General features: G+C 32.1%; 1 protein-coding gene and 1 long non-coding RNA gene across 2 annotated transcripts in view; both read left to right on the plus strand.

Moving 5' to 3' along the window:
• Toll-6 (Toll-like receptor 6) overlaps positions 1-26,627 on the plus strand; it is a 116,628-nt gene that overhangs the window by 64,339 nt on the left and 25,662 nt on the right. The window lies entirely within an intron of this gene.
• On the plus strand, positions 4,920-5,978 carry LOC149903020 (uncharacterized). The gene is made up of 2 exons (XR_016457473.1): positions 4,920-5,015; positions 5,209-5,978. It is a non-coding gene; the product is annotated as an uncharacterized LOC149903020 (long non-coding RNA).

Genomic DNA, 26,627 nt, shown 5'->3' on the forward strand with positions numbered 1-26,627 from the left:
GTAACAAGAGATTGGAATGTTATTTCTTTGAATAAGATGAAGAACATAAATTGGTGCTTTTATTGAGAGAGATAGGCTCTACATTATATAACAGGTATAATTAATTAATTAAAACATAATATTATAACCTTAATAAAAATAATAATAGTTATATTTATTGCATGTAAATTAATTGATTTTTTATTTTATTTATATTGTGTTTATTTTATTTATATATCAGTGTCCGTGTAATTGTAAATGGAAGACACAGGCTCCTGTAAAACAATTTTTACTATCTTAGGAGCCTGGTAACTTTAATGTGACTTTGAAATTATTATGTGAAAATAAATTATTTATTAATATTCTACACTAGCACTGCGAGACAGGAATGCCAGTTCATTAAATGTCTATAATTTTCTATTCACTAATCAATAAAATACCTCCAAAATCAGAAGTTCTATGTACCATCGTAAACTTCCAGATAACTATCTAACACCACGGACAATCTTTATAGCCTTTTATCAAATGTCACAGTTCATCAAGCATATAACGACATATTGGACACCATAACTCTATCCCTCTAATAATAAAGTTGACCTATTTGTTCTGATAAGCTGTATTTTCAGGTCATTAACACGTGATAACGTGTTAACGGCTTGTTAGAGATTATTCATTATTCCGTATAATGGTTTCCAACAAAAGTGGTTGTTTTTACTACTTTTAATGATATTATAGGGAAAAGGATATATCGATCGAGTTCATATAATATTTTGCGTAGAGTTTCAACTGCTAAACGAATATTCGAGCTTTTCCTTTGTGTAAATGTGAGCGAATAAAAAAATTGTCATAACCAGATTGTTTGAGAGAATGTAGTCTTTTAAACATGCAGACATCTTTTTTTTTGGTAAAAACAAATATTTTCGCTGAAATACTTGAATTACAAACTGAGCTTGATATAATCTGTATTCTGTTTGTATGTACCTAAATTATTAATTAAGTACCTATGTAAAAAACAAATAAACAAAGTAACTTGTTATGTTAGCAAAACACGTTTATACTTTTACTAGGGTCTTGGACTACAGTTAACATTGTATGAAATGTCTTTCTGAAAAACAAAATGAAAATTAAATTTTTATTATAAATTAAAGTTTGTTATACCATGGTTTGATGATCCTTGGTTCCTCATAGACTCATTCTTCTTTACCCTTGAGTATCTCTACCATCTCAATAACATTAATCAAATTCTAAAGCCGCGATAAGGGCTGATAACATCCATGGTGGCATCCAAGGCATAACAAGTGATATATGCGTTCGTTCTAAATTTTCATAAACATGACATATCCATTAAGTAGATTTGGATACATGTGGAGTAGAATGAAGTTAGAAAAATGATAATACTCTGTGTGATCGTTGACGGTGGTCTAATTGCGCGAGGGTAGAGCTAGCGAGAAGCTTAGCGGAAGCGTGTAATCACTACATAGTATAAAACAAAGTAGCTTTCTCTGTCCATACATCCCTATGTATGCTTAAATCTTTAAAACTTCGCAACGTATTTAGATGCGCTTTATTAATAGAGGAAAATTTTAGTATATCATTTATTGGGTTAAGACAAAGCGGGCGCAGCTGCGGGCGGGTCGCTAGTTTACGTATAAACGTAGACATACGATACAATTGAAGAAAATCGTATAATAAAGTTAGAAATTCATGGAATAAAAAATATTGTTATTAACACTCATATTTGATTGCCGTTCTAAAATATTAAAATGTTGATTACATTGCATTTAAAAAGCATGCCCGCTTTCTCTGACAGTATGGTACATAAATAATAAATAAATAATAAATAAATCCATTATTAAAACATTTTCTGGTATATTTGATCTACCTTCTGTTACTAAAAGTACATGTTCAGCAATGAAATTTATTTTGAACAAATCAAAAACAAAACTATTTCCAAAACGCTCTAACACAGACCACAAGCCATCAGTAGACGGTAATCGTCTAGTCATCGGTAGTAAATTTGTTATAGTGGAACCGCTTCGACGAATTTCGATTTGGAGATAAGACATAATAAGCGCGTGAATTTACTCACATTATCTTGAACTCGTATAAAATGAAGTTATTATCCCGTGACGTTGTTTAGAACCATTTTAAAGAACGATCGGGTTGTATAAATTGAAAGAACGTAGTCAAATTACTTTCACAGCAGTTATCGTGTAAACGTTGTCCTCTTATTTTATGTTATGTTTATTAAATAAATAATTATTAACTTTAGAATCATGAAATATTAAATTATTGTAAATTTTACTCTTAAGTCCATAAAAATCTATGTAATGTTTTACTTTGTATCGATATGCGACATTAAAAACCTTTGAATATTGTGATCAGATATTATGACAATTATTATTGAATGGGATAATAATTATTGTATCTACAATATGTAACTAATGAAAATCCGATACCTCAATCCTTAACAAGTTAATTCATTAATCGTAATCCCGATAAAAGACAACAAAAAATTAATCTATTATAATGTAGTGTTAAATTGCGTTAAACATCAATCAGTTTCAATGAGGTGGTCTTTGAAATTAAGCGGGTAAGTTTTTGTTTCAAGACGTGATTATACACGCTAAAGCTGCCGGTTATCGAAGCTCAGAGTCATTTCCTCCCTTCAAACTACTTTCAAACTCAAGTCTGTTAAACTAGTTATTTATAGTTCGTGTATCAGTAAATTAAGGTAAATTTGCGATAATAGAGCAAGTAGCAATATTAGGTACCTAATACTTTTATTGGCCTTTTTACATTTTTATTGTAAATTAATATTGTTGAATTTTGATACTAGACGACATTAATCGTAAAGAATTTTTGTAATACAAAGCTAAGAAATTTTCCTTACTGATTTATAAATGTTCGTGCAAATTCTTTACAATAAGGATGTTATCCCTAAAGAATTTCATTTATAACGCACATATTTATGGTCTATTACATAATGATCCATACAACTTTTACAGATAAGAGCCTCAGAGAAACAAGCGAATGTTGTTCGCCTCACAAATTACTCTCGAGGTAACAATATTGCTGTAACGTAATTTAGAATTATCATCTTTATTGCACACGTAATGGAAGAAACGCGGATCTCGAGGCCGTATTTTAGCCGGATCGGATCATAAAGGTGGCATTGGACGTATATCTCCGCGGGTTTTTGCAGTTTGTTTTCACGCATAACCTCGCATTACGTGTTATATCCAAGGCCGACACGACTACACTCATTTAAACGTATTATAATTTAGTGGGTGGAGCTATATCGACCTTCCCACTTCATACGCGCGAACAAGACGGCGATACGCATTGAACATAAACAAAGAGAGATGGAATCCATAATTTTTAAAGTTCACTACGATAGAAAAATAGGGGCCGACGTCCCCTTATTAATAAGCTATTAGATTACGTGACGAATAGACCGATTGGTAGGCCTAGGGAATCCCGATAAATACGGCCCCCACTTCCACTTCGATGGCTGTACGAGATTCAAAAGAAGCCCTATTTAGAACGCTCGAAACAAAACCGGCGCTACAAAAAGACCCCGTTCTAATTCTCTTTACGATCTCCGATTTCAATTGCTCCTTCAGAAATTTGAATGTGGGGAGGGACAAAGTTTTGTCACGTAGGGTCGCCCGAATGTAAAGCCGTGTGCACATAATGCGGGCTCGTGTAGGTACCCCATTAAAGAGAGTGCCCGTCAGAGCGATATCACATTCGAAGATCAGATTGACAAAAAGTAAAGGAATAGCTAAACACGGCTTGTTTCACGAGCCGCTGTGTTATTAAACATTTAAACAAAATTCCCCGTTTTTTAGTTTCATTCAATAGTAACCCTTTTTAACATATTTTTTGTCGCCGCGCGCATTGTACAAGTTTAAATACAATCCAGTCCCCTGGTGCTTTTGATACAGATCACTTTTTGTGAGTCCTTTATTACCGCGCTTTGTGCAAAGGCTAAACCTCGGATAAGATCTTCGATATGTCACCAACGTGTCTACCGAATGTTTTTTACACATCAAAAAGGAGTAAGCTTTATAGTTTATAACAAAACACGTCCCAAAGAAATATGGAAGTCCACAATGATGTCTTTGAATTTTAAAGTCCCACGCTTTACGATATATTTTATATCGAAATGCCATAAATAAACTATAAAACGTGACCTTTCCATTCACAGTGACAGTAATCACGTACCTATTTAAAAATATAATAAAAAATCGCAGGCTTAACAATATTTGTAGATAAATTTTTATATCTCATTGTTGTTTCCTTATAATATTTTTTCCTACATTTATTACTGTAACAATGAATAAAATATTAGAGAACCTATTATTAAAATCGCAATTTTGGTGTTTATTTTACTATTTATAATACTTTATTCAACTTTACTTTATTCATAAAACTCTATGGGTTAATCTATTAATGTATACACCACTAGTTTTTAATCAGTACAAAAAATTTTACAGGGTGTTAAGTATCTTTAACCAATCATACTTGTGTAAGAAATAATTAAAAACACTAACAAACAGAAATGTCCCAAAATTGTCCACATAAATATGTAAAAATTGTTAAACCTAAATTTAATCAATGACCCACACTAGGTATTGTGTTGTAATTTTCTAGCGTACGATTTCGAGTAGGTCCGCCGCACAGATCCATTGATAAATTCCGGCAAACTCGCGTCCAAGCTCGCCATTCGCCCATTCCTCACCCCGCCACCCCCTTTCCCTCTGCGGCCTGCGCCCGCGTCGCACCCCAACGGCCCCCCGCCCCAACGCGACAAACAGTGCCAAATTGTTAGCGGAAGTGAAAACTTGTTTTTTTTCGTCGCGTTTGTTTACGTTCTTCCCGGTACGATGTCATATCAATTCACATCACGGGGTTCTTTTTGAGTGGAGAAAATGCGAGTGCAGCAGTACGTATGTACAAATAAGAAGTACCCGAGTCCCGAACGCTCGATCGCCAAATGTACGAACCGTGGTAAATGCTTACCAGCAGGCGTTGTCACAAGTCGCGGAAGAATTCCAACAAATACCCGCGGCCCCATCATTAAAGCGGCTCGACGGAACACAGTGGGGTTTTAGTCGGTAAGAATCCGACATAACCCACGGCTCCTTCCCCGGGGGCCGTGGGTATCTTTGGAAGATTTCCCCACTATAAAAAAAAAAAAAAAAAAAAAAAAAAAAAAAAAAGGCGTTGTCACAAAATGTTTTCGTGTAATGTACTAGCGTATTTTGAAGAGGATCCTCGACGTAGTACGAATGTCGAATAACGCTGCGGTTCATGAATTTCTCACAGCGGAGTTTGGAAGTCAGTGGATCGGTCGAGGCGGGCCTGCAGCTTGGGCTCCTCGCTCACCTGATCTCACACCCTTGGACCTCTTTTTGTGGAGTGAAATTAAGTGAACAAAAGTGAGCCGGTTAGTGTCGAACAATTAAAACAGCGCATATTGGATGAAGTGAAAAGTCAAAAAAACGTAGGTACTTCTCTCGTTAAAAAAACAATTTAATAAAACGTTCACGTCTGTGTATTGACAATTATGGTGGTGGACATTTTGAAGGACAATTGAAATACTTGTAAGGTTAGTTAAGATTATTGTAAATACCAGCTGATTCTAACTTCTTAAATACGCCAAAATCGTTTTTTCTTTCATTACAGATTAGGTATTGTAAAAACAGCTGATTCTAACTTCTTAAATACGCCAAAATCGTTTTTTCTTTCAATACAGATTAGGTATTGTAAATAGAGCTGATTCTAACTTCTTAAATACGCCAAAATCGTTTTTTCTTTCAATACAGAATAGCTTATTTTATTTTGATATTGTTTGTTTTGTAATTACATACCTACGTACCTATTTAATTTATTGTAAAAAGTAATTATGCCGGTCCTAAGCCTGGATGAAGTACCTATGAAGGGGAGATTTGAATTTAGGAATTAAACTAAATAAAGTTAGTAACTACCTACATGTCTTGTTTCATTTTATTGTCCAAGGTTAGGTAATACTATCAACGAATAAGTCAATGAACTCTGCAATGTGTCTATGATTTTAGTGAGACTTTCTTAAATAAACAAATGGTTATATCTTTGCTATTTATCGATATTATGTAATTCTTACATCATACATATGATAATAATGTATTCGCTAATATGTCCTTAAAGTTTTTGTACTGATTAAAAACTAGTGGTGTATTTTACAATTCAAACATTGATTAACGGACATACTCCAGAATTTTAACCAAAAGTTAATTTACTAATGTTTACATTAACCTATTATAAGCAATGATAGAATCAGATAATATATTATATCCTCTATCCACTACGCTATCTACCAGCATATACGATATCACTATTTTATACCATATATACCAACATATACCATATAGGTATAACAATATCAATTATCCACGTATTTACGCTATGCGGAAAACATCCTTAATACATCGAAAGGCCATGTCAGCTCTTGAGAAGCAACCACGCCATTTCGTATCCGATTACTCGAAGACTAAGGTTAGCTGTTTGTCGTACCGTCCAGTGTGTTTACACACTCCGACTAATGTTTTCCCCTTTCGAGAACAATCTCGAATTACTCCTCAAAGGAAAGTGTACAGAATATAGAGTGTATTGCCCGGACAATCGGTTCATCTAATTTGTCTTTGTCTTTAATTGATTAGATGTGGCTTTGGAATTCCTTTTTTTGCGAGCTTTTAGTTTAGAGCTGTAGCTTCTATTGTATCTCAATTGGTAAAGCTTTCTTTAATTTAATAAAATATAGGAAAAACCTGTTAAATATACAATTTGGTAACGTAGACAAAAGTAAAAGCACTATTATCAACATAATAACCAGGTGAATATAGAGAAATTCGTTTATTAATATAAATTATCTACGTTAATGCGTTTAAAGAATTAAATAAATAACATTTATTTTTATTATACGTAATCCAACACATGCGTTTTGAAAATAACTATCTATTTAATAATTCTACTATGACCGATGACACTTTCACAGCACAAAATATAACAGTTGTTATTTAAATACGTAATATATTCAGATATAAAATATATCTTATTATTTGAATTAAATAGCACTTACATACCTTGGAAAGTCTATAAAACCCGACATTTATCATAACATTCAACTTTTTCGATAGAAAAATCGCTGCCTACTTATGAAAATAACAAAGCGAGGAAAATAATTCTTTACGATTATATCGTGTACTAAAATTTTATCCTGTTGCTCATAAAGGGCTACATAAATCGCTTTAACGTTTATTATGGTCACGCTATAACATTGGACTACTGTATTGTTTTTATATACAATCATAAAGATATTCAGTTGCCAGTTATGTTGGTACATAAATATATTACGATACATAATATATGACGTATAAAAACATAGTTTTCCACAGAGTCTATAAACGATTCAAGAAAAAATATTTATTTAATGTTCCTTTTCTTCATCTTACAAAAACTCTTGTCTAAGATTTTTGAGCTATATAACAGTCACAATATTAAAACAAAAACACACCTACAGGTATAACAAATTCCGCCTCACTTTCAATTAACTCCGCGATGAGCACGATATTAAAACAACCAATTTAATCTCCACAATCTGTTCGTTAAACTTTATCGTCCATCATCGCATCAATGGCAACGAAATTTCTTGTAACATCTGCTTCGTATCTAGATTGTGCAAAATTTAATCCTTGTTTCTCTCCCGTATCAAATTTCTTACCAAATTTTTTATCTATTTCTGTCGCCAAAGCTTCCACCGGCTCTCAAATTTCACGGTAGCCTGTTTGCTCAAATGTAACCTTAGAGATTCCATTCATATTAGCTTACTCAATGCGAATTTTTTCGGTCAACAGATAATTTTACAGATTTGGGTTGTTAGGAGGTGTTGCTAGGGGCGGATCGAATACAGGCTTCTGGTTAAGAAGCTGTTTGAAATCGGAACATTGTATAACATCAAACGGAGTATTAAAAAGGTCGGACTGTCCACTTAACTTCTTTGTAGCAAAAGTGTCGATTATTGCAGAACTTACGATGTAAAAATAATTTAGTCGCATCTTTCATTTTTAATCTTTTAGCGCTAACTTTGTCCCATACTACTTTAACCCACTTTCAAAGTGTTAACCATAAAAATGTGGGCAATAAAAAGAAAATGAACGGCAAATTATCTTGTACTTAAAAAAAGGCTTTCAACGCAGCTGTAGGTAGAACAACCGAAGCATTCAAAAACAATATTTGCTTTGCAATATACAATAAAAGACTGTTAACTCAGACGGCAATTACTATACTGGTAACATATTTGCTTAGGACTGAGAAATTGAAGTGTTTTCGAGCGTGCCAAGACATTTCGTTTGTGGTATTTCTTCTGTGCTTTTGAACAGCGCTAACATTAGTAGACAAGATTCTTTTTGTTGCAAAATGAGCTCTATGCTCTGTGTTTAGAATTTAAAATCGTCTGCTCGCAAAATAAGGTAGTCTTGTTATGTGTAAGTGCGGGACTCGCCTACCGTTCGACTGTGTAAATAATACCTGAGACAATGAATCAGAACAATCGTATGCTATAATGTGTTTGATTTATTAAGCCGGTTGAGAATACGATGTATATCGCTGGTTAGAAATTGGGGAACATTGTTTTAAGTTCGTAACAATGAATGAAAATAATATCTTTCTGATCATACGTATTTTTAATTTATCATGGTTACGACCCCAATAATTCAAACGATGTTTGTTAATAAAATAAAATAAATTACATCAATGTTGGATACAAGATATGTTATTAAAATGAGAGAAATATAAAGTAATTTCCCTTTATGAGTGAGTACCTATCACGTATATTATTATTTGAATTTTTGATGAGAATTTTTTTATTAAAAAGATACACAAATGAAATGATATTTACAAAATAAAAGCGAAATATGTATCATATATAAAAACGTTAGAAGAATTCCATATTATGTAACCGTTGGGAATGTAGTAAGGGCGGAAGAAGTAAGGAAAACAGGGGAACGAGGAAATATTAAAAGTTATTCGATCTCGGGGAATTTCCTTCACAATCCTTTTCACTAACTTTCTTTAATATACTCGTGGATACTAAATGATTGAATCTTGTGGTGTATATTTTGTGTGGAAACGATTCTGACTTATTGTTCGACTTCGATACGATCATGGAAAAATCTCGTTAGTTACCTACATATATTTTCACGTCAAAAAATGTAACTTATTTCACTATGCCGTTATTGTGTCTATGTTATATTATAATTGTTCATTTATTACCTACTAGCTTACCGCCCGCGGCTTCGCCCGCGTTTTCAAAGAAAAACCCGTTCCCGTAGGATTTCCGGGATAAAACCTATCCTATGTCCTTTCTCGGGTATCAAAATATCTCTATACCAAATTTCATGCAAATTGGTTCAGTAGTTAAGGCGTGATTGAGTAACAGACAGACAGACAGAGTTACTTTCGCATTTATAATATTAGTATGGATATTGTTTTTAATATTTTATTTATTATAAATTTTGTTTTGAGGTTAAATATAGGTAGATCTCAAAGTGAGGCATATTGACGCTTATTATGCCTCACTTTGAAATTAAATTCTGTTTAGGTCTAAATATTATTTATTTATAAACCACAACGGAAAGCACATAATTAAAAATAATAATCTAAAAGTCCCTTTTTAAATGTAATTCACATTGAAATTATAAAGGAAAAGTTATAAAAAACGAATGAACAACACAAAAGGATAATTATTATTTAAAGGTAAGCGCGCGGTTATAATTTTAGCCGCGGAAAATCGAGTTTACTCCTCTTTGCACCACAATTCGCATTTGTATGAAATAGCTCTATCGCCGGGACAACAGATTGAAGCTAACACTGTTGCCAAAAGATCCTAAATCCGCCCACAATTTACACCGTTCTCCACTTAAAAAGCCACCTTATTACCGGGTAATAAAATCCGGATTAGACTGGCATTATCTATTTGAATATAAAGTACAATCTTTAGATTATAGGAACGTTGATAGTGGGTGCGCGCCAGATGTTGCGGTTTACGAATTTCAACGTTACTAAAAGCTTAGAGTTAAGGGTCTTTTACCTAAATGTTGATACATCTATGTGTACCGTGCGAATTACTTTAATGTTTTGTTCATTTGTATCAAATGTGGTATGCATGTGGATACTGTTACGTGATGGCTATTATTAAGTTGTGTTCCAAATATTGTGTGTGGTTTATGGTGGAAATTTATATGCTATAAAACAGTAGTTGAATATTCAGTTACTAAATTCACAATTGAAATTGTTCTGCGACTAAAATATGATATTCAATATTTATCAGAGTTATTTTGTTGCTATTAATACAGGCTTATATTTGATTTTAACTAAACATGAGACTTTTATACCCAATATAGCAAGATTCTAATATAATTATGTAAAGAAAACACAATGTATTAATTATTTAGATACGTGAGCAATTCAATATGCGTTGATTGGCAGCTTTTGCAGTAGCGTAAATAGTAAAGCCCCTCCATTTACTCTTCTTTAAACTAATTTATTCATTAGTAACAGAAAATTAAAAAAAAACTTTTGATAAAAATGCTGGCTACATAAAAATTAATTAAAACGCAAATTCCAGCATATTTGTAAGAAACTTAATCCATACAATTGCTAATTCAGCTAAAGAGCGTAGCTTCCATTTTCCGGGGCATTTTAAAGAGAATTAAAAAAAAAACTCACATTAGGAAATGTAAACATTCAACCCGCACATACAATTACTACACGCTATTATTTTTACCTCCACTGCATTTAAGCTTAATTAACTCTTTATTTCCCATGTCTGCTCGGACGATGAAAAACAGGTCAGTGAAAACATTTCCTGCATTTATTATAATTCCTGTATGAGAATATTTTTCTTGTGCTCTTCTCTATGCATAATATTTTTGCTTTTATATTGGTGGAGTAGGTTCCTACTAATGTTAAAATCATGATTGTATTTCGTATTATATAGTAATCTATTCTGATTTAAGAGTTGTATTTTCTGTATAGGAACTATTTGGGATTGGATTTTCTTATTTAGTTTTATGACATTTGCTATGTAACACATGGTCACATTTAAGCAAAGGTATGTTATATTTTTGTAACAATAACCTTATATAAGTAATATTATTTACCAAATTGATGGAATTTGTATTCTGATGTAGGTAAGATAAAAGTAAAGTTGGAAGGTAAACTCTATTTTTATATAAGAACCTCCGAAACTTTTTAATATGATAAAGCTATTTGTATTTGGTATCACTGTCTTGAGAAGTTTTAGGTAAGAAATACCAACGGAAAACCTATTTTTAATCTTCTTCAGTCTTTTATAGTTAAAAATTAATAGCATTTTCCTGTTAAGAGCTCGTTCTTGTATTAAAGTAATGTTATTTTGTTACATTCAACGATGCGATGCGATGAATTATCTTAACTCAGATATGCCTCTAGGAAATTTATGTAAAGGGAATTTTTTTATAAGAGTGAAGAACTTTAATTTATTTTCTCTCTTTTTCTTGCAAAGCTTAATAATAGTAGACTATTTTAATTGAAACAGTTTTTTTATTGAGTAACGATGTTATTCTTACAAACGTAGAGAGTAGGAAGGAATCCTACTAATATTATAAATGTGAAAGTTTGTGAGGATGTGTGTGTGTTTGTTTCTCTTTCACGCAAATGCTGCTGAACCGATTACAATGAAATTTAACACACATATAGAGGGTAACTTGGATTAACATATGGGTTTTACCCGAAATCCCAAGGGAACTATGCGGGTTTTCCTTTGAAAACGCGGGCGAAGCCGCGGGCGGAAATCTAGTTAAACATAAGTATAATAACTCTTAATAAGTCAGACCAATAATGCAAAATAAAATCCCAAAAATGATCAAGAACAATTAAAATATCTCATTTAATATTTGAATTCTATTAACTTATATAACATATTCTCTATTCCTGTTCAAGACAGGGGGTGGTTTCATTTCTCAGTTGTATCAAAATCGATATTGCTCTACGTATAATGCTGCTTCAATGGGCTTTTGTTGATCTTCAAGGCTTATTATTATTTTTTAAACTACTATTATAATAGCACTGCACATATAATATATTGCATATACCTACAATATACATTATACACCCCTTTCTCTTGAATTGTTATTTCTATTATAAAAAACCCCGCAGGCCCGCATGAAAATCTATTAGCTTGTTTTTAAGATCTAAGCACACATATAAATGATACATAGAGACAGGCAGCGGCTGCAATTTTGTTTTGTACCTTGATTAATTTATTTTCATTCATCGAATGGACTCATTTTTACCTCATCATCATCAGCCCATATACGTTCCCACTGCTGGGACACGGGCCTCCTATGAGGGTACAGGCCATAATCCACCACGCTGGCCAAGTGCGGGTTGGCGGATGTCACATATCGTCGAACTTTTGATTCTTCGACATGTCGGTTTCCTCACGATGTTTTCCTTCACCGTTCGAGCAGTGGTGATGTTACAACATGCGCAGATAAATTGAGAAATCAATTTATTTCCTGCGCGCTCGCCTGGTCTTGAACCCCGGACTTATCGATTCGAAGTCCGAGGTTTCACCACTGAGCCACCACTGCTCCTTCATCATTAGGGTTCCGTAGCCAAAATGGCAAAAACGGAACCCTTATAGTTTCGTCATGTCCGTCTGTCCGTCTGTCCGTCTGTCCGTCTGTCACAGCCGATTTACTCGGAAACTATAAGTACTACAGTGATGAAATTTGATGGGAATATGTGTTGTATGAACCGCTACAAAAATATGACACTAAATAGTAAAAAAAAGAATTGGGGGTGGGGCCCCCCATACATGTAACTGAGGGATGAAATTTTTTTTTTCGATGTACATACCCGTGTGGGGTATCAATGGAAAGGTCTTTTAAAATGATATAAAGTTTTCTAAAAAACATTTTTCTTAAAGTGAACGGTTTTTGAGATATCAGCTCTCAAAGTCGTAAAAAGTATGTCCCCCCCCCTCTATTTTTATAACTACGGGGTATAAAATTCTAAAAAAAATAGAGGTGATGCATGCTAATTAACTCTTTCAACGATTTTTGGTTTGATCAAAGTATCTCTTATAGTTTTTGAGATAGGTTGATTTAACTGTAATTTATTATATTTGCTGCTACGGAACCCTTTGTGCGCGAGCCCGACTCGCACTTGGCCGGTTTTATTTTTACCTAACGTTGATATATTTATACTATGGTTGATATTTCAAGGACTGAACTGTTCAATCGTTAATTTAATTGTACTATTATTAGTTTATTGTGGTATATTTATTACATTCATTATTTATCTAATAAAATTCATAATAAAATATTAATATCTGGTTCGTTTGAGGAATATAAGATGCATTTATAGCTATTTGTTAATGAAACGATTAATTTATGGCGTATTTTACGACCAGTACTATAAATATACTCTATTTAAATTCCTGTGTGAACTTTGTAACCATCAAATAGATAATGAACATTGTAAGCAGTATTTTTTGTTATTTAATATGAAATAAATAAATAAAAATACAAATAACAATGTATTTTTTTCTGCGTCAATTAATATATTGATCTTTGAAAATCATATTAATATGTATGGTAAAAATTGTAGCTATATATTTATGGGTAAAATTTTAACATAAAAGATACGAGGTAAAAGTTTCATAGCGTATTCTCTTTGAGCAATTAATCCAAAAAAGAGAATACCAACATTTTCAAACCAAAAAATAATACTGGTATATACAACTCCCATAGCAAAGAACAGAAAATCACATACATTTTTACTTAAAGTTTAAACAAATAATAATATAAGCTCTAATAATGCCACCTAATTTAGTCTATACAAATTAAAATGACGTCCCTTAACAATTCTAGTACAGAAATTATTCCGATATTCCCATTCTATCATTGTCACAGAACCAAAAGCATTGTGAATTTACCCAGGTACCCAACCCACCAATTACATTGCATTGTACAAAAAACCGATCTCAGAGACATTTTGAACATGTCATTCATACGAATAATCGTATGAATCTATTATAACTTCCGACAGTTTTGTTACGCAATTTTCGACTCTATTCACATGGCATTTAGGCATTGTATAATGTATTATAACTCAGCAAAGATACTCAGAACTTTTGTGCGTTGGTCCTTTCGACTGTCACATGTCCTTTGCATTGTGATTTTTATTGAATAGCATCTATTCTATTGCTTTCAGTTCGTTTTTTAGCAAAGAGTTCACATTCACCTGCTATACTCCGATAACGTATTTACTTTGTGCATTTTTTAAAAATAACGCGTGAGATTGGTTTTATATTTTGTTTCGGTTTTACATAGTTATGAAATGGGTGCGAGTATAAAAATAGTATTTCACATTTTTCGAATCAATTTTATTTTTGTTTTTACATGCAAATAACACATCAGATACAGGTATAAAAAACAGCTTTTAACAATAATATAAGTAAATTATTACGTCTTACATAATGACATAAAAAAATCTTCAAGTTACAATAGACCTATTTAGTATCATTAATCAAACACAAGGTATAATGCTACAGTCTGTTATATATTATCTTTATTAATTATTGAAACTTGCATACAACGGGTGGTCCACACTAACAGATAACATTCACTCCAAATTAAACTAATTTATGTTAATAACGACGCAAAATTATAAGTCTGCGAATCTTCTCAAAAATCTGCAACGAATGATTGTTAAAATGCAGACTTCTCATTTGAATAATTACTATTTGAAACATTCTAATTCAGTACACCAGGTAAAGCAAATATACGCAAATGTTACACACAAACACTTCGACAATAATAATGTAAGTATGATTATTTTAATTGTTCTCTTTGTGTGCTATTGATAAAGCTTACCTAATGGCAAAATCTCTTAGTATTCACACATTTACTTTTTCTTTTTATTATATTATGTAAATAGTAACTATAAATATAAATATATATCCGGCACAAGTTATGTGACGTAAAAGAACAAATTCCATCTACCTATGTAAATCACTATAAGTACCTGATCTATAACAATAGGCCAAAAAACAAAACTTCGATGGATAAAAATCAACGAACAAAATTCGTACTCATTTGAATAGAATACGTCCCTTCCGAATCTTATTTTATCTTATGTCCTTCTCGATGTCTATGTCGGAAGCCAGATCATTTATAAACGTCGTATTTATTCCTATACAATGGCCGATACCACCTTGGTTCACATGGACCCCTCACTAATTAAAAAAAGACGGACGAATAAGACCAGCGATTTTTATCGCTCGCCGAATCGTATAACCAAAGACAGTTACGTAGGCGTTTATATCACATTTCCTTTTCACACCTAGTATATGACTAATATGCTGTCTCTATCGTTTGTCTACCGTTTCCTTTTTTCATTAGATCGGACCGTAATTGTTTATAATTATTATTCATTAAATTTGGAAAGAGTCGCTGCATCTTCGCTCGGTAATGAGACTGTGAGAATTTGATACTTTATCTTTTTGATTCAACTGATTCTGACCAATAAATTTTGGACGAAGAATGATTGTTTAAAAAATGAAATTGTGCTCTATTTCTCTCGAAATAAGAACTTATACAGATCGAACTTGAAATCTTGATAAAGTTGTACAGAAACTTTGTGTGAGACGTCGTAAATCGAAATCAACTTGACAGTGTTTTTGTTTGGACGTTACTGGTTTCGTGCCGATAGCAGTTTATACGGTCTCCATCATTGTTATAGCCTTGGAAATCAAGCTTGTGATGGCGTGATAATTATCATAATTGTAGAAATTCTCGATAACGTACGAGTCTCAATAAATTCCTGTGTCGCGTCTATTACACTGATGTTCCGGGCAATAAAGATATCTAAAACATTGATGATGTATATAATTTCCATATTAATTCGATGGGACTGTAACTTGATAAAAATTCGTAAAAATAGCTTTACTCATTAAAAGTAAGACTTAGGGCCGATTTTTCAATGCTTGGATAAAACTTATCCGTCCAATAAAGTATTACACAATAATATTAAAATGTCACGTAAACTGTCAAATACAGACAATTAGAATACGTTTTTAAAATGGTAGTTTTATATATTATTCGAAGAATAAGTTTTAACCAAGGATTGAAAAATCAGCCCTTACAGACATAAAATAACATACATGATTTCTTACTTGAGTTTTAAGAATCTTGTATGATTAAATTAGAATTCATTATAACTATGAATAGTAACGCTAATTTTTTAAAACTAAAATCACTGGTCTAACTGATAATATAGGTACCCACATTTAGAAATTAAAGACTTTTTAACAGATTTTAAACGCGATTTATTCAAAATTATCAAACGACGGGAAAATAATAAAATGAATAAATCGCGTTTAAAATCCGTTAAAAAGTCTTTAATTTCTAAATGTATAATACTCGCGTAAAATCAAATACTAGAAAATACCCACATTTACTATATTTATTTATATAACCACATTTTCATTGTCTACAAAAACCGCTTACCGATAAAATTCGCATAGGTAGAGTGAACTGCATAAATATTTATAGCCTTAACAATTTATTATGTTATCCGCAAAACAAGGATCGTAAAGGGTACTCAATACACGTCTAATAACATCACCTTATTAATATGCATAACGCTCGTAAGCTATCGAAGTAATTTTAGACAGAAACTTCATAACTAATTCAAAATCTTGGATCGAAATAATATGGTTTACGCCGACGTTTTAGATGCCGTTAATTTATACGGTGTTTGCTCTAAGGGATGCTTTGATAGACCGAATGAATACAATTGCCTGTTTTGTTATATTCATTACTTGTTTTATACCGCGGTTTCACTCGTATGATCTATACATCTATACATATAATAAAATCGTAGGAAAGTCAAAACTGTACATTGAATATTTTTTTAAAAGAATACATAATCCATGATCTATAATCGATATAGAAGCCAAAAACATAGTTTTTAGAATTTTTGTCTGTTTGTCTGTTTGTCTGTTTGTCTGTTTGTCTGTATGTTTGTCCAGGCTAATCTCAGAAAGTACTGCACGGATTTACTTCAAATTTTGCATGAATATTACTAACAGGTCGGGTCAGGCTGTTATATACATATTATCATGCTATCACCTTCGGGGGAGGAGCTGTGAACCTTTATTTTTCTTACGTATTCCGTGTACTACGACAGCGTACAATATAAAGACTCATGTTTAAATGTTGTTTTTGAGTAAGCCATGCTATTGTCTACCTTTACACTATAAAAACTACATCATTTAAGTAATTTTGGCAGAGAAACAGTATAATGAATCTTAGTAGTATAAAGACAAATTTAAAACAGCGCCATCTATGAGATTTCATTAAAATTAAATCAATTTACATAATATTAACGCTCCTTGGAAATTCATAATTTAAATATTATGATGTTGGTGAGTTTGTATTTTTTTTAAAGTTAAATAAATAATTCATATCTTCCCAGAGTAAATTTCAGACTGTGCGCTTATATTTCATGTGAATATACTAAATTTTTATAAGTGAGGGTAGATGTTTATTATTTGATGTTAGTTACAGTTATATAGGTAATAGACGTAGTATTTGTATTCTCTTTGGGTATAATAGTAGATAACAGTGATTGGTTACATTTTTAAAAATCTTCGGCTTTTTTTTAATTTTCGTCTTCTTGTGTTCCCACAAAATGTAAGTTGTAGCTTTTATATTTATTGTTTATTATAATTATATAGTTAGACTCATGTTTTTAATTAGTTAAAGTTATGACAAAATAAGAAAATGATGAAATTTTATTTTTATCATGTATAACTTTTACAAGACTATATTATACGCCCAAAGAAGGTCACTTTAGTTCTTGATAAAACTTTATTTGTTAGTAGCTTTTTATTAAAATTAGGTACACTTATCTTTTGATTTTTTTTTTATTTACAGATTCAATGTTCATAAAAATTGACGATTTGCGTGAGGAAGTAGTGGAAATTAGTAACCTTGCGCGTGGTCAATCCATATTCAATACATATTATAATAAAATTCTAGAAAAGTGATGTCTGTACAATGAAAATATGTAAAAAAAATAGCAGGGGTTATTATTAAATCGATCTCAAACCCAAAACTGTAGTTATAATTTTTTTTGTCTGTTTGTCTGTATGTTTGTGCACGCTAATCTCAGAAACGGCTTATCCGATTTAGATGCGGTTTTCACTAATATATTGTGGTAATCTTCATTTAACATTAAGTGTTTATTTCATGTTAATCGGTTTGTAAATAAAAAAGTTATGACCATTTAAGTATTCACGGCGAACATTTGCAAAGGCATTCTATTGTACACTATACAGTGTACGATAAAACGTAAGTTATCTGTTATACACAACAGTAATTATTCCTTATAAATGTCCAGGTGATCATATCGAAAGTCCCCAAGGGTGGGGGGGTAAGCTGAGGTAGTAGGGGGGGAAGGGGTCAAAATAGAATTATGCTTACTTCTAGGTAAATTTTATACATAAAATGTCCTTTAAATTATGTCGTATTATATTTTTAACTCCTTTTAACCATTTTAAACCATCAAAAAGATGGGTGATAAGTGTTTGACCGCTATGTTTGTCTGTTTGTGCCACCGTAGCTCGCTAACAGGTAATACGAATTAGATGCGTGTTAGGCAGCATATTTTCCGACGCTGGTTCTTAGATAAAGTGTATCAAAATCGGTTCATCCATTTATTATACCTAGGTATATAGAGGTAAAAGTGGGAATGTGGGAAAAAATATTAGTTATATTTTTATCCAATTCGGTTTATCCATTTATTAGATTACAGCGGTGAAAGTGGGAATGAACAATAATCGAATGTGGTCAAATAATATACTCAAGCGGCATATCAAAATATAAAAGAGCAACGTGTTTTATCGAAATCGGTTCATCCGTTTATTACATTTAGGGGTGACAGTGGTTAGATAAATAAACCAAATGGAGCATCAAACGACAGGATATGACGTGTACATATAGGTATAATTAGATAATATGGTTTACATCAAAATCGGTTCTGCCATTTACTAGGTGTGGAAAGAGAAGGGTTGAAAGTCTGTGAAAGAAGAGGGGGATATGGGAGCGAGAGGATAGCCACACCCTAGAAATTTTGAACTCTACTCAAAGCCACATAGGCCTGCCTCTTGGCAATTTTTTTTCCTAAAGATACCACTTCTTTTGCCACTGTGATCCATTACAATTTGTGCACGGTTACGGCCCAACTTAAAAGATGTCAAGGAGCAACAAACTTATAGATATCAATATGATGTAGGAATGTAATATGGAGGTAGAGGTAGATCTCGCTCACTTGAAAATATCACATGAAAATAAGAAACCGAAGTTAAAAATTTAAAAATTAAAAAGAAAAACCCAACGCAACGAAGGAAAAGGAATAAATAATAATTTTACAAACTTCCCGACGATCTTTAAAATTAAGTACCATTATAAAAAAAATATAATTGTATATGATATGATAATGATGGTATGGCAGCCCCGATGACTTTGTTTTTTTATTTTTATAAATATTTAAAATGGTATTTATTTTTAAAGATCTTCGGGAAGTTTGTAAAATTAGTGAAACTTTTATTACATCGTCTCAAACTTTTTGGTCTGTGTAGCGCATGTCGCGTGACGGTCGGCTGCCGAGTAGGTATAAAGCAGTGTTCGGAGTCATTATCGTACAAATACGATAATTTTGTGCCTAAGTTTCACTTTTACCGTGGTTTCATAAAACCACACAACATTTTTTCCTTTTTCTATGCACTTTTCTTTGTTGCGTTGAGTTTTTTTTTTATTTAATTTTTATTGCACGGTCTAAACGGTTTAGTTACTACGGCGTGAGACAGGAAAGATCTGAGCGCTGAGACAAACGTCAAAACGCAAAGGAATAGAATCCGCTATCGATACTAATTATTGTCTTAAGCGTATGATGTTTTGATAAGGATTTGTTCACCTTACCAACGACGACGACGACCACGAACAAAATTTTCATCCAGTCGTAATTTAACAAAATTGTGCAAAACACAATTAAAAATAAATTATTAAAATTTCCTGTCGTTCTGGTGATTGGAATTTTTATTTTTGAGATCAACGAATGAAAAAATAGATTTTTCGTAGAAACGGTTATATATATTGTCAAAAACATCCATACAAGGAAGGAATTTATTTTTATTTTTTAGCTCAGTTTAGTAATAAATTTTACTAACAGTTCGTTTAATTATTTATGGTAGTACGTGTTTATTCAATAAAAGTTAAGTAGTAACTACCTACTATGCAGTCACTATTCCACGCGGACGAAGTCGCGGGCACAGCTAGTACTTTAATAAACATAGTCTATGTGCTATAGATACAATGTGTATAGGTAATATATTGTATCTATAAGTTAATTTCAAACTGATACAACTTAATCATCTCTCTTTTAGCATTAAAATAAGAACAAAACCTATAAGATCTTAAAAAATAGATGGTTGATGCCAATAAGACCACATCAGCTGCTGCCATATGGCGTTTAGAAAAGTTTGCGTTTTATTTTTATGCCTATCCTAATAAATCAGATTACAGTTTATGTTATGTACGCAAAATAACAGCTTTTTGTCAAATTCTTCTATACTTAAAACATAAAACGGGTAACCTTCTAATTTTGCCTTTATTAATTAAAAAAGAGCTTGTGTGCCGAAAGCACGCATCAGAAGTGAAACTTCTTTGGCAAGATTCAAAGAACACCATAACGTGACAGTATTGCCATGACGCGACATTGAATTTTTACTCTCAACGCAACTAAAAAAGTGTCTGTTGCAAAATAAAAACCACCGGGTGATATTATTACAATTTATTCGATTGTTTACATTTGACAATTCACTTTGTTGAAAGTGTACTGCGTCATTTAGCTATACATTATTTTATACATGCACTAGCGGTCCGCCCCGGCTTCGCCCGTGGTACATATGAAAAATAGATGTTGGCCGATTCTCAGACTTACCCGATATGCACAGAAAATTTCATGAGAATCGGTCCACCCGTTTCGGAGAAGTATGCAGACTAACATTGTGACACGAGAATTTTTTTATACATGTATTCAGGTTATATCAATACATTATATTACATACCCAATTATATCCTTCAAAACATAAGCTCCAACAACGCAGAATAATCACCATATGCCGAACAAACTACGAAATCATGTTTGCTCTCCATAACTATAATTAGGTTCTTGTTAACGTCTATCCTGGTCAGGCTTTAAATTAAAAGTAAATTGGCGCCTGTACGAGGTACAGTTATTAACGATTCCGGTACAAAATATTTTACTTCCACCTTGGAACTTGTTTCGGCCCTTTGTGTTTCTAAGTTAACGCTTCGGCGGGGAATTAGGGTGGAATAGTGTGGATTTTACTTTTGATTATTTTATTGTTTTATTTAGTAAGTCCATACTTACTAATAAATTCAACCTACCCATGTAGGTTGAATTTAATATGAAATTGAAATATGGATTTTATTGTAGCAAAAACATTTGAAGTAGAATGACTCTATGATTCTATGCGGATCAACATCCGCATAGAGTCATAGCTTGAAATAATTCAGTTGATTTCACGCGTGAAGTGTAATAATTACTGCCTAGGAATCGATAAATAAAAACCAGATCATATAAATTCTGGAAATATGTATATAGTAATTTTACGGTGTTAGAAATTCACCATGAATTACAGAAAAATATTTTTTTCTAATATTTGTTTTTTTACAAAATTAGGAACTAATCACCTTATGTATTTAATTATTTATAAAAACAGCTATTAACCGAATAATAGAAACACATTTTTGAGCTAACATATTGTTCTCACAAGAAAAATATGCCGTCGTATCCACACTAAAATATCAATGATAATTTAATTTTTTTGTTCTGGTTAACCCATATTTGTAGGCATCGTTACCTGAGGCGGTGTCGAGGTGCGCAATTATGTAATTATGTGTCAGAAGATCTGTTTTTATCACGTCCACCCTTGTCTATATTGGATAATAATTCGTTCCCTTGTTTTGTTCCAATTTCGCGTGATAGCCCAAAGTTTCGGACCATGTGTGCGTAATTGTCAGAAACGGCGAAACTGTTATTGTTTTGACGACTGTGGATATGTGTTGGATACGCTGACTTGGCGACATTTGTAGGTCTTTAAAGCTTTGTTGTATCAAATTAAATACATATACTTACCATGATCAGTACTTAATATGAACGTCATCAATACAGCATTGTTCTTTAAATAAAGCGAATACAATTTAATAACAAAACATAAAAAAAAACATAGAACATCATCGATATGATAACATCTCCATCATGAGATATCCAAAACATTACGTCTTTCGGTAGCTAAAATATTAATAAAGAATAAAATTGCGATTGTTATCTATCTTCACCATATGGATATGAAGTTGTTTCGAGTTCCAGTTAATATCCTCTTTGCCCTACATATTTCGATAACATATCTAACTATATAACTACATTTTAATATTTTAAACCGCTCAACCCTTGTAACGGGAACGCCTCAAGCATATTGCGAACCTTTCAACAGTTTCGCATAATGTTTATTTTAAAGAGTTTTGACGTAAGATAATTTCGGTTGCCATATGGCGTTAACAATAGGGCGGGGTCAATAACTTGTAAGCATTCCGTGAGTGGGACGTCCACTTGGCCGTACTTTGAGAAATATAATACTGGAGCTGATAATACCGCCGTAAGAATTTAAAAATATTATTTTGATGGAGCAGATAATAAATGTATTGGTAATCAGTATTATGTATATCACATCATTCAATCAACTTTGTATCGATCTTAGTTAAATTATATCAATTTATATATCTATAATAAAATTCATTATATTATTTAATCCGACGTTCAACCTGCCATGACCACGATATTCGTTTCGTGATAAAAAAGTTGCTTATACAGTAGCACCTCGTTAAGTCGAACCTCGATAAGTCAAAAACCTCCAAATCTCGAAAAAATGTCTTGTTCCCTTCCCTTCAAACCCGAAAACCTCTATTACTTGAAATTTTGTCCCTCTGTTAGTCGAAATAATCACCGAGTCCCTCCAAGCCATTTTGGTACATATTTTCACTCTATAACTCGAAAAATCAAATTTGACCTCTGTATCTCGAACATAGCAACGTTTTATTTTACAACCTTTTTCTTAGAAAACATTTTAGGAGTACTTATACGATAATTAATTTATGACCCACGAAACACGTGTTTGCGTTAAGTATCTGATGACGAAATTATCGATTCAGTAGCTCAGAAAACCGATACTAATGATTAAGATGACATAGAAGACGTGAATAGTACATGCGCTCCATGGGTTTCCATCAAAGAGGCAAGAACCGTATTGAATACCTACCTTACGAAATTTTATAAAGCAAACCAGTATCTTTGAAAAAGAAGAATTTTCTGCTCTTTATAGATTATAAAATGCTAGAGAACAACCAAATTATCTAAAGCAAAAAAAAATACTGACTTTTTTAATGCCATATTTTTTATTTTAAAATGATTTGAAATAATGTTGATTTATAATAAATAAAAACATTTTTGTGACCTCTGCAAGTTGAATTTTAATTTATTTTACCTCTGTAACTCAAAATTGATAAGAATAAACCTCAAACTCTTTATGTCGAATCAAAATCCGCCTAAGTCGAAATCCTCCATAAGTTGAAAACTCTATAACTCGAATTTTTTGGCGTCTCCCTTGATATTCGACTTATAGAGGTGCTACTGTAGTAAGAATTAGTTTTACGAATGTGTTGACATCTTGTGAAATGGTCATAACCACCAAGCTGCATTAAATTAAACAACAACATAAAATTCCCTTGCTGAAGTGTTTTTAATAATAACCTAAATAAATACGATAATACTAATAAATGTACGATTATCAAATTTGTATCTTTGACATTTTATCAGCTCCATACCATATGCATATTTTGATGCGGTCATTATGGTATGTCCAATCAAAAAATCATTTTTTACAATATAATTTACCGGACACGGCTGTTGCGTCGACAGAAATTACATAAAGTATACTTATTTTGATACGTTAACTTAACAACTTTTTGAGTATTTTGAAATTCTATTGTACGAGTAATGATATTCGACAGAATGTAGGTATCGAAGACATTCTTGAAGTTAGTAATACCAATAACGATAAATAACTTTCTAATAATAATATTATAAGAAAATAATTATAATCGAAAACAATAATTGTTACATGTTATTGTTGTTGTAAATTAAGGCAAATAATACAAATATGTACATATATTCGGACTGTACTTCTTCGCATTTTTTATAATTAAAGAAAACCTCCCCGGCAGTCAATTGTCTACATTATTATTTTTATAAGCCCATTGAAATATAAATAATAATATATTCACAATTCAAATCTCCGCGTTACCAAGAAGAATTTATACGCGACAATATAACAAAAATATATTTACCGCAAACCCATATATTGATGAAAGAAAATAAAAGCCGCAAAAAGAAACACTTGTAATCATCCGCCGCGAAAATAATATAAAGAAGAACATTATTAGAATTGGTAAGATACGAGAATACTTATACGTGGAAAAAAATTCACGACTATAGGATTCTGTAGCAACAAAAATGTACCTAAAATATTCATGAAGCTTCTCTCGAGAGAGTCGCTTTGATAAACTATACACAACGGCATTAAGATAAGGTTTATATTATGTTTTTATTCATATAATATTCGGGGTACGTTTCATCAGGACTAGCTAAAGCAATTTGTTGCGGCGGATTTGACAGATAATTGTTTGTCTTCGTGACTTTTTCGTTATACTTATCGTATTCCCTACGAACCACTGTTATTTTTAAACTGAGATACATATTTTACTATCTGTTAATATATGTTACTATTAGTCAGTTCAATAAAGAAACGAATCTTCAATGGCGGCCAAAGCTGACTTTGACAGATGGTAGGATCAGCAAAAAAGAAAATAAAAATAACGTAAATTGATAATTATTTTATTAATTATTTCAAATTGTTTGTTGACAAACTTTTTTGTTATTGTATTTGTGTATTTATATGAATTATCATATTTACGTATACAGAATGTAATAAAATCCCCATAATACTTGTAATAAGCCCATAAAACTGAACAACTTTTCTCAAAGAACATATTTTGTCAAATTCCAATAAAACATTATTTACTTTCGCAAATGCATAATTGTCATTGTAAATTTATGATAAAAACTATTATAGGGAAAATCAAATACATTTTAGTGATTTTACTTTTCCATTTTTTTTTGCATACCGTACGGCCGTGTGTGAGCGAGAGGGAATGATAAGCGCCGCCATTGAAGATTCGTTTCTTTAAAGAACTAACTAATATATGTTATATGTAAATCTATTATAGCAAAAAGGCGGGCTTCTGAATTGAGAATTGATTTGATTAAGGTTTGAGGATGCTTATGACAATATACAAGTAAATATTAGACATCATTTTAGTGTTGTTTATGACGTTAACGTCAAATGCTGCAAAAAAGCTTATAATTACAACTCAATTTAAAATCAATTCAATATCAATGATCACGCGTTTATTTACTAACAAAGTATTGATAGTATTATTTACTAACAAAGTATTGATTAAGATAATAAAGTTTGTTATAAGAAAAATAATGTTAACATCATTCAAACTTCTTTATAATCTATTCATCAATATTCATATCCCACAATGCAACACGAATGAATTTCATGTGAAACACAATTCCGATTACTAATTAAATCTCTTTCTATTTCATCACAAGACTTGAATAATTTATATTAACTAGGCAACAATAATAGCGTTTTATATTAGTTTGAAACAATAGTTCAGTTTCTAGGAATAGCCGCAAAGAAGTTATGGATAGTATTGAAATCTATACTAATACTAGCAGTCCGCCCCGGCTTCGCCCGTGGTACATAATATTTACGTTTTCTCTACATAAGAACCATCCTCGTACTTCAAGGAATATAATAAAAAAAGAATTATCGAAATCGGTTCAGCCGTTCTCGAGTTATGCGCTTACCAACACATTTTGCGATTCATTTTTATATATAAAGAAGATTATAAAGCTGAAGAGTTTGTTTGTTTGATTTATCGCGCTTATTTCAAGGACCACGTTATTCCGATTTGAAATTTGTTTGAAGTTAATCTAGGCACGTTGAAAGAAAAATTTCAAGGTAGCGTCATGGCAATACCGTCACGTCATAGAGTATGGCGACAATTTTGGTATCTTTAAATCTTGCCAAAGAATTTTCACTTCTGGTAGCGTTTAGCTACTATTATGTATTCTGTGCTTCTGGCACATGTGCGCACATAAGCTCTTTTTTCATTGTTAGATATACCATTTATCGAGGAAGGTTAGATTATAGATATCATCACGCTAAAATCAACAGGAACCGAGCAATGCGAGTAAGACCACGGGGCACAGCTAGTCTCTATGTTTTTTCTTATTTTAGTTTAGCCTCGCAGCTCGCTCGTCTCGCGTTATCC

This window comes from Colias eurytheme, chromosome 14, assembly GCF_061535395.1.
Source record: "Colias eurytheme isolate Ceu_HAF_F1 chromosome 14, ilColEury1 Martin Lab GWU primary, whole genome shotgun sequence".
NCBI lineage: Eukaryota > Metazoa > Arthropoda > Insecta > Lepidoptera > Pieridae > Colias > Colias eurytheme.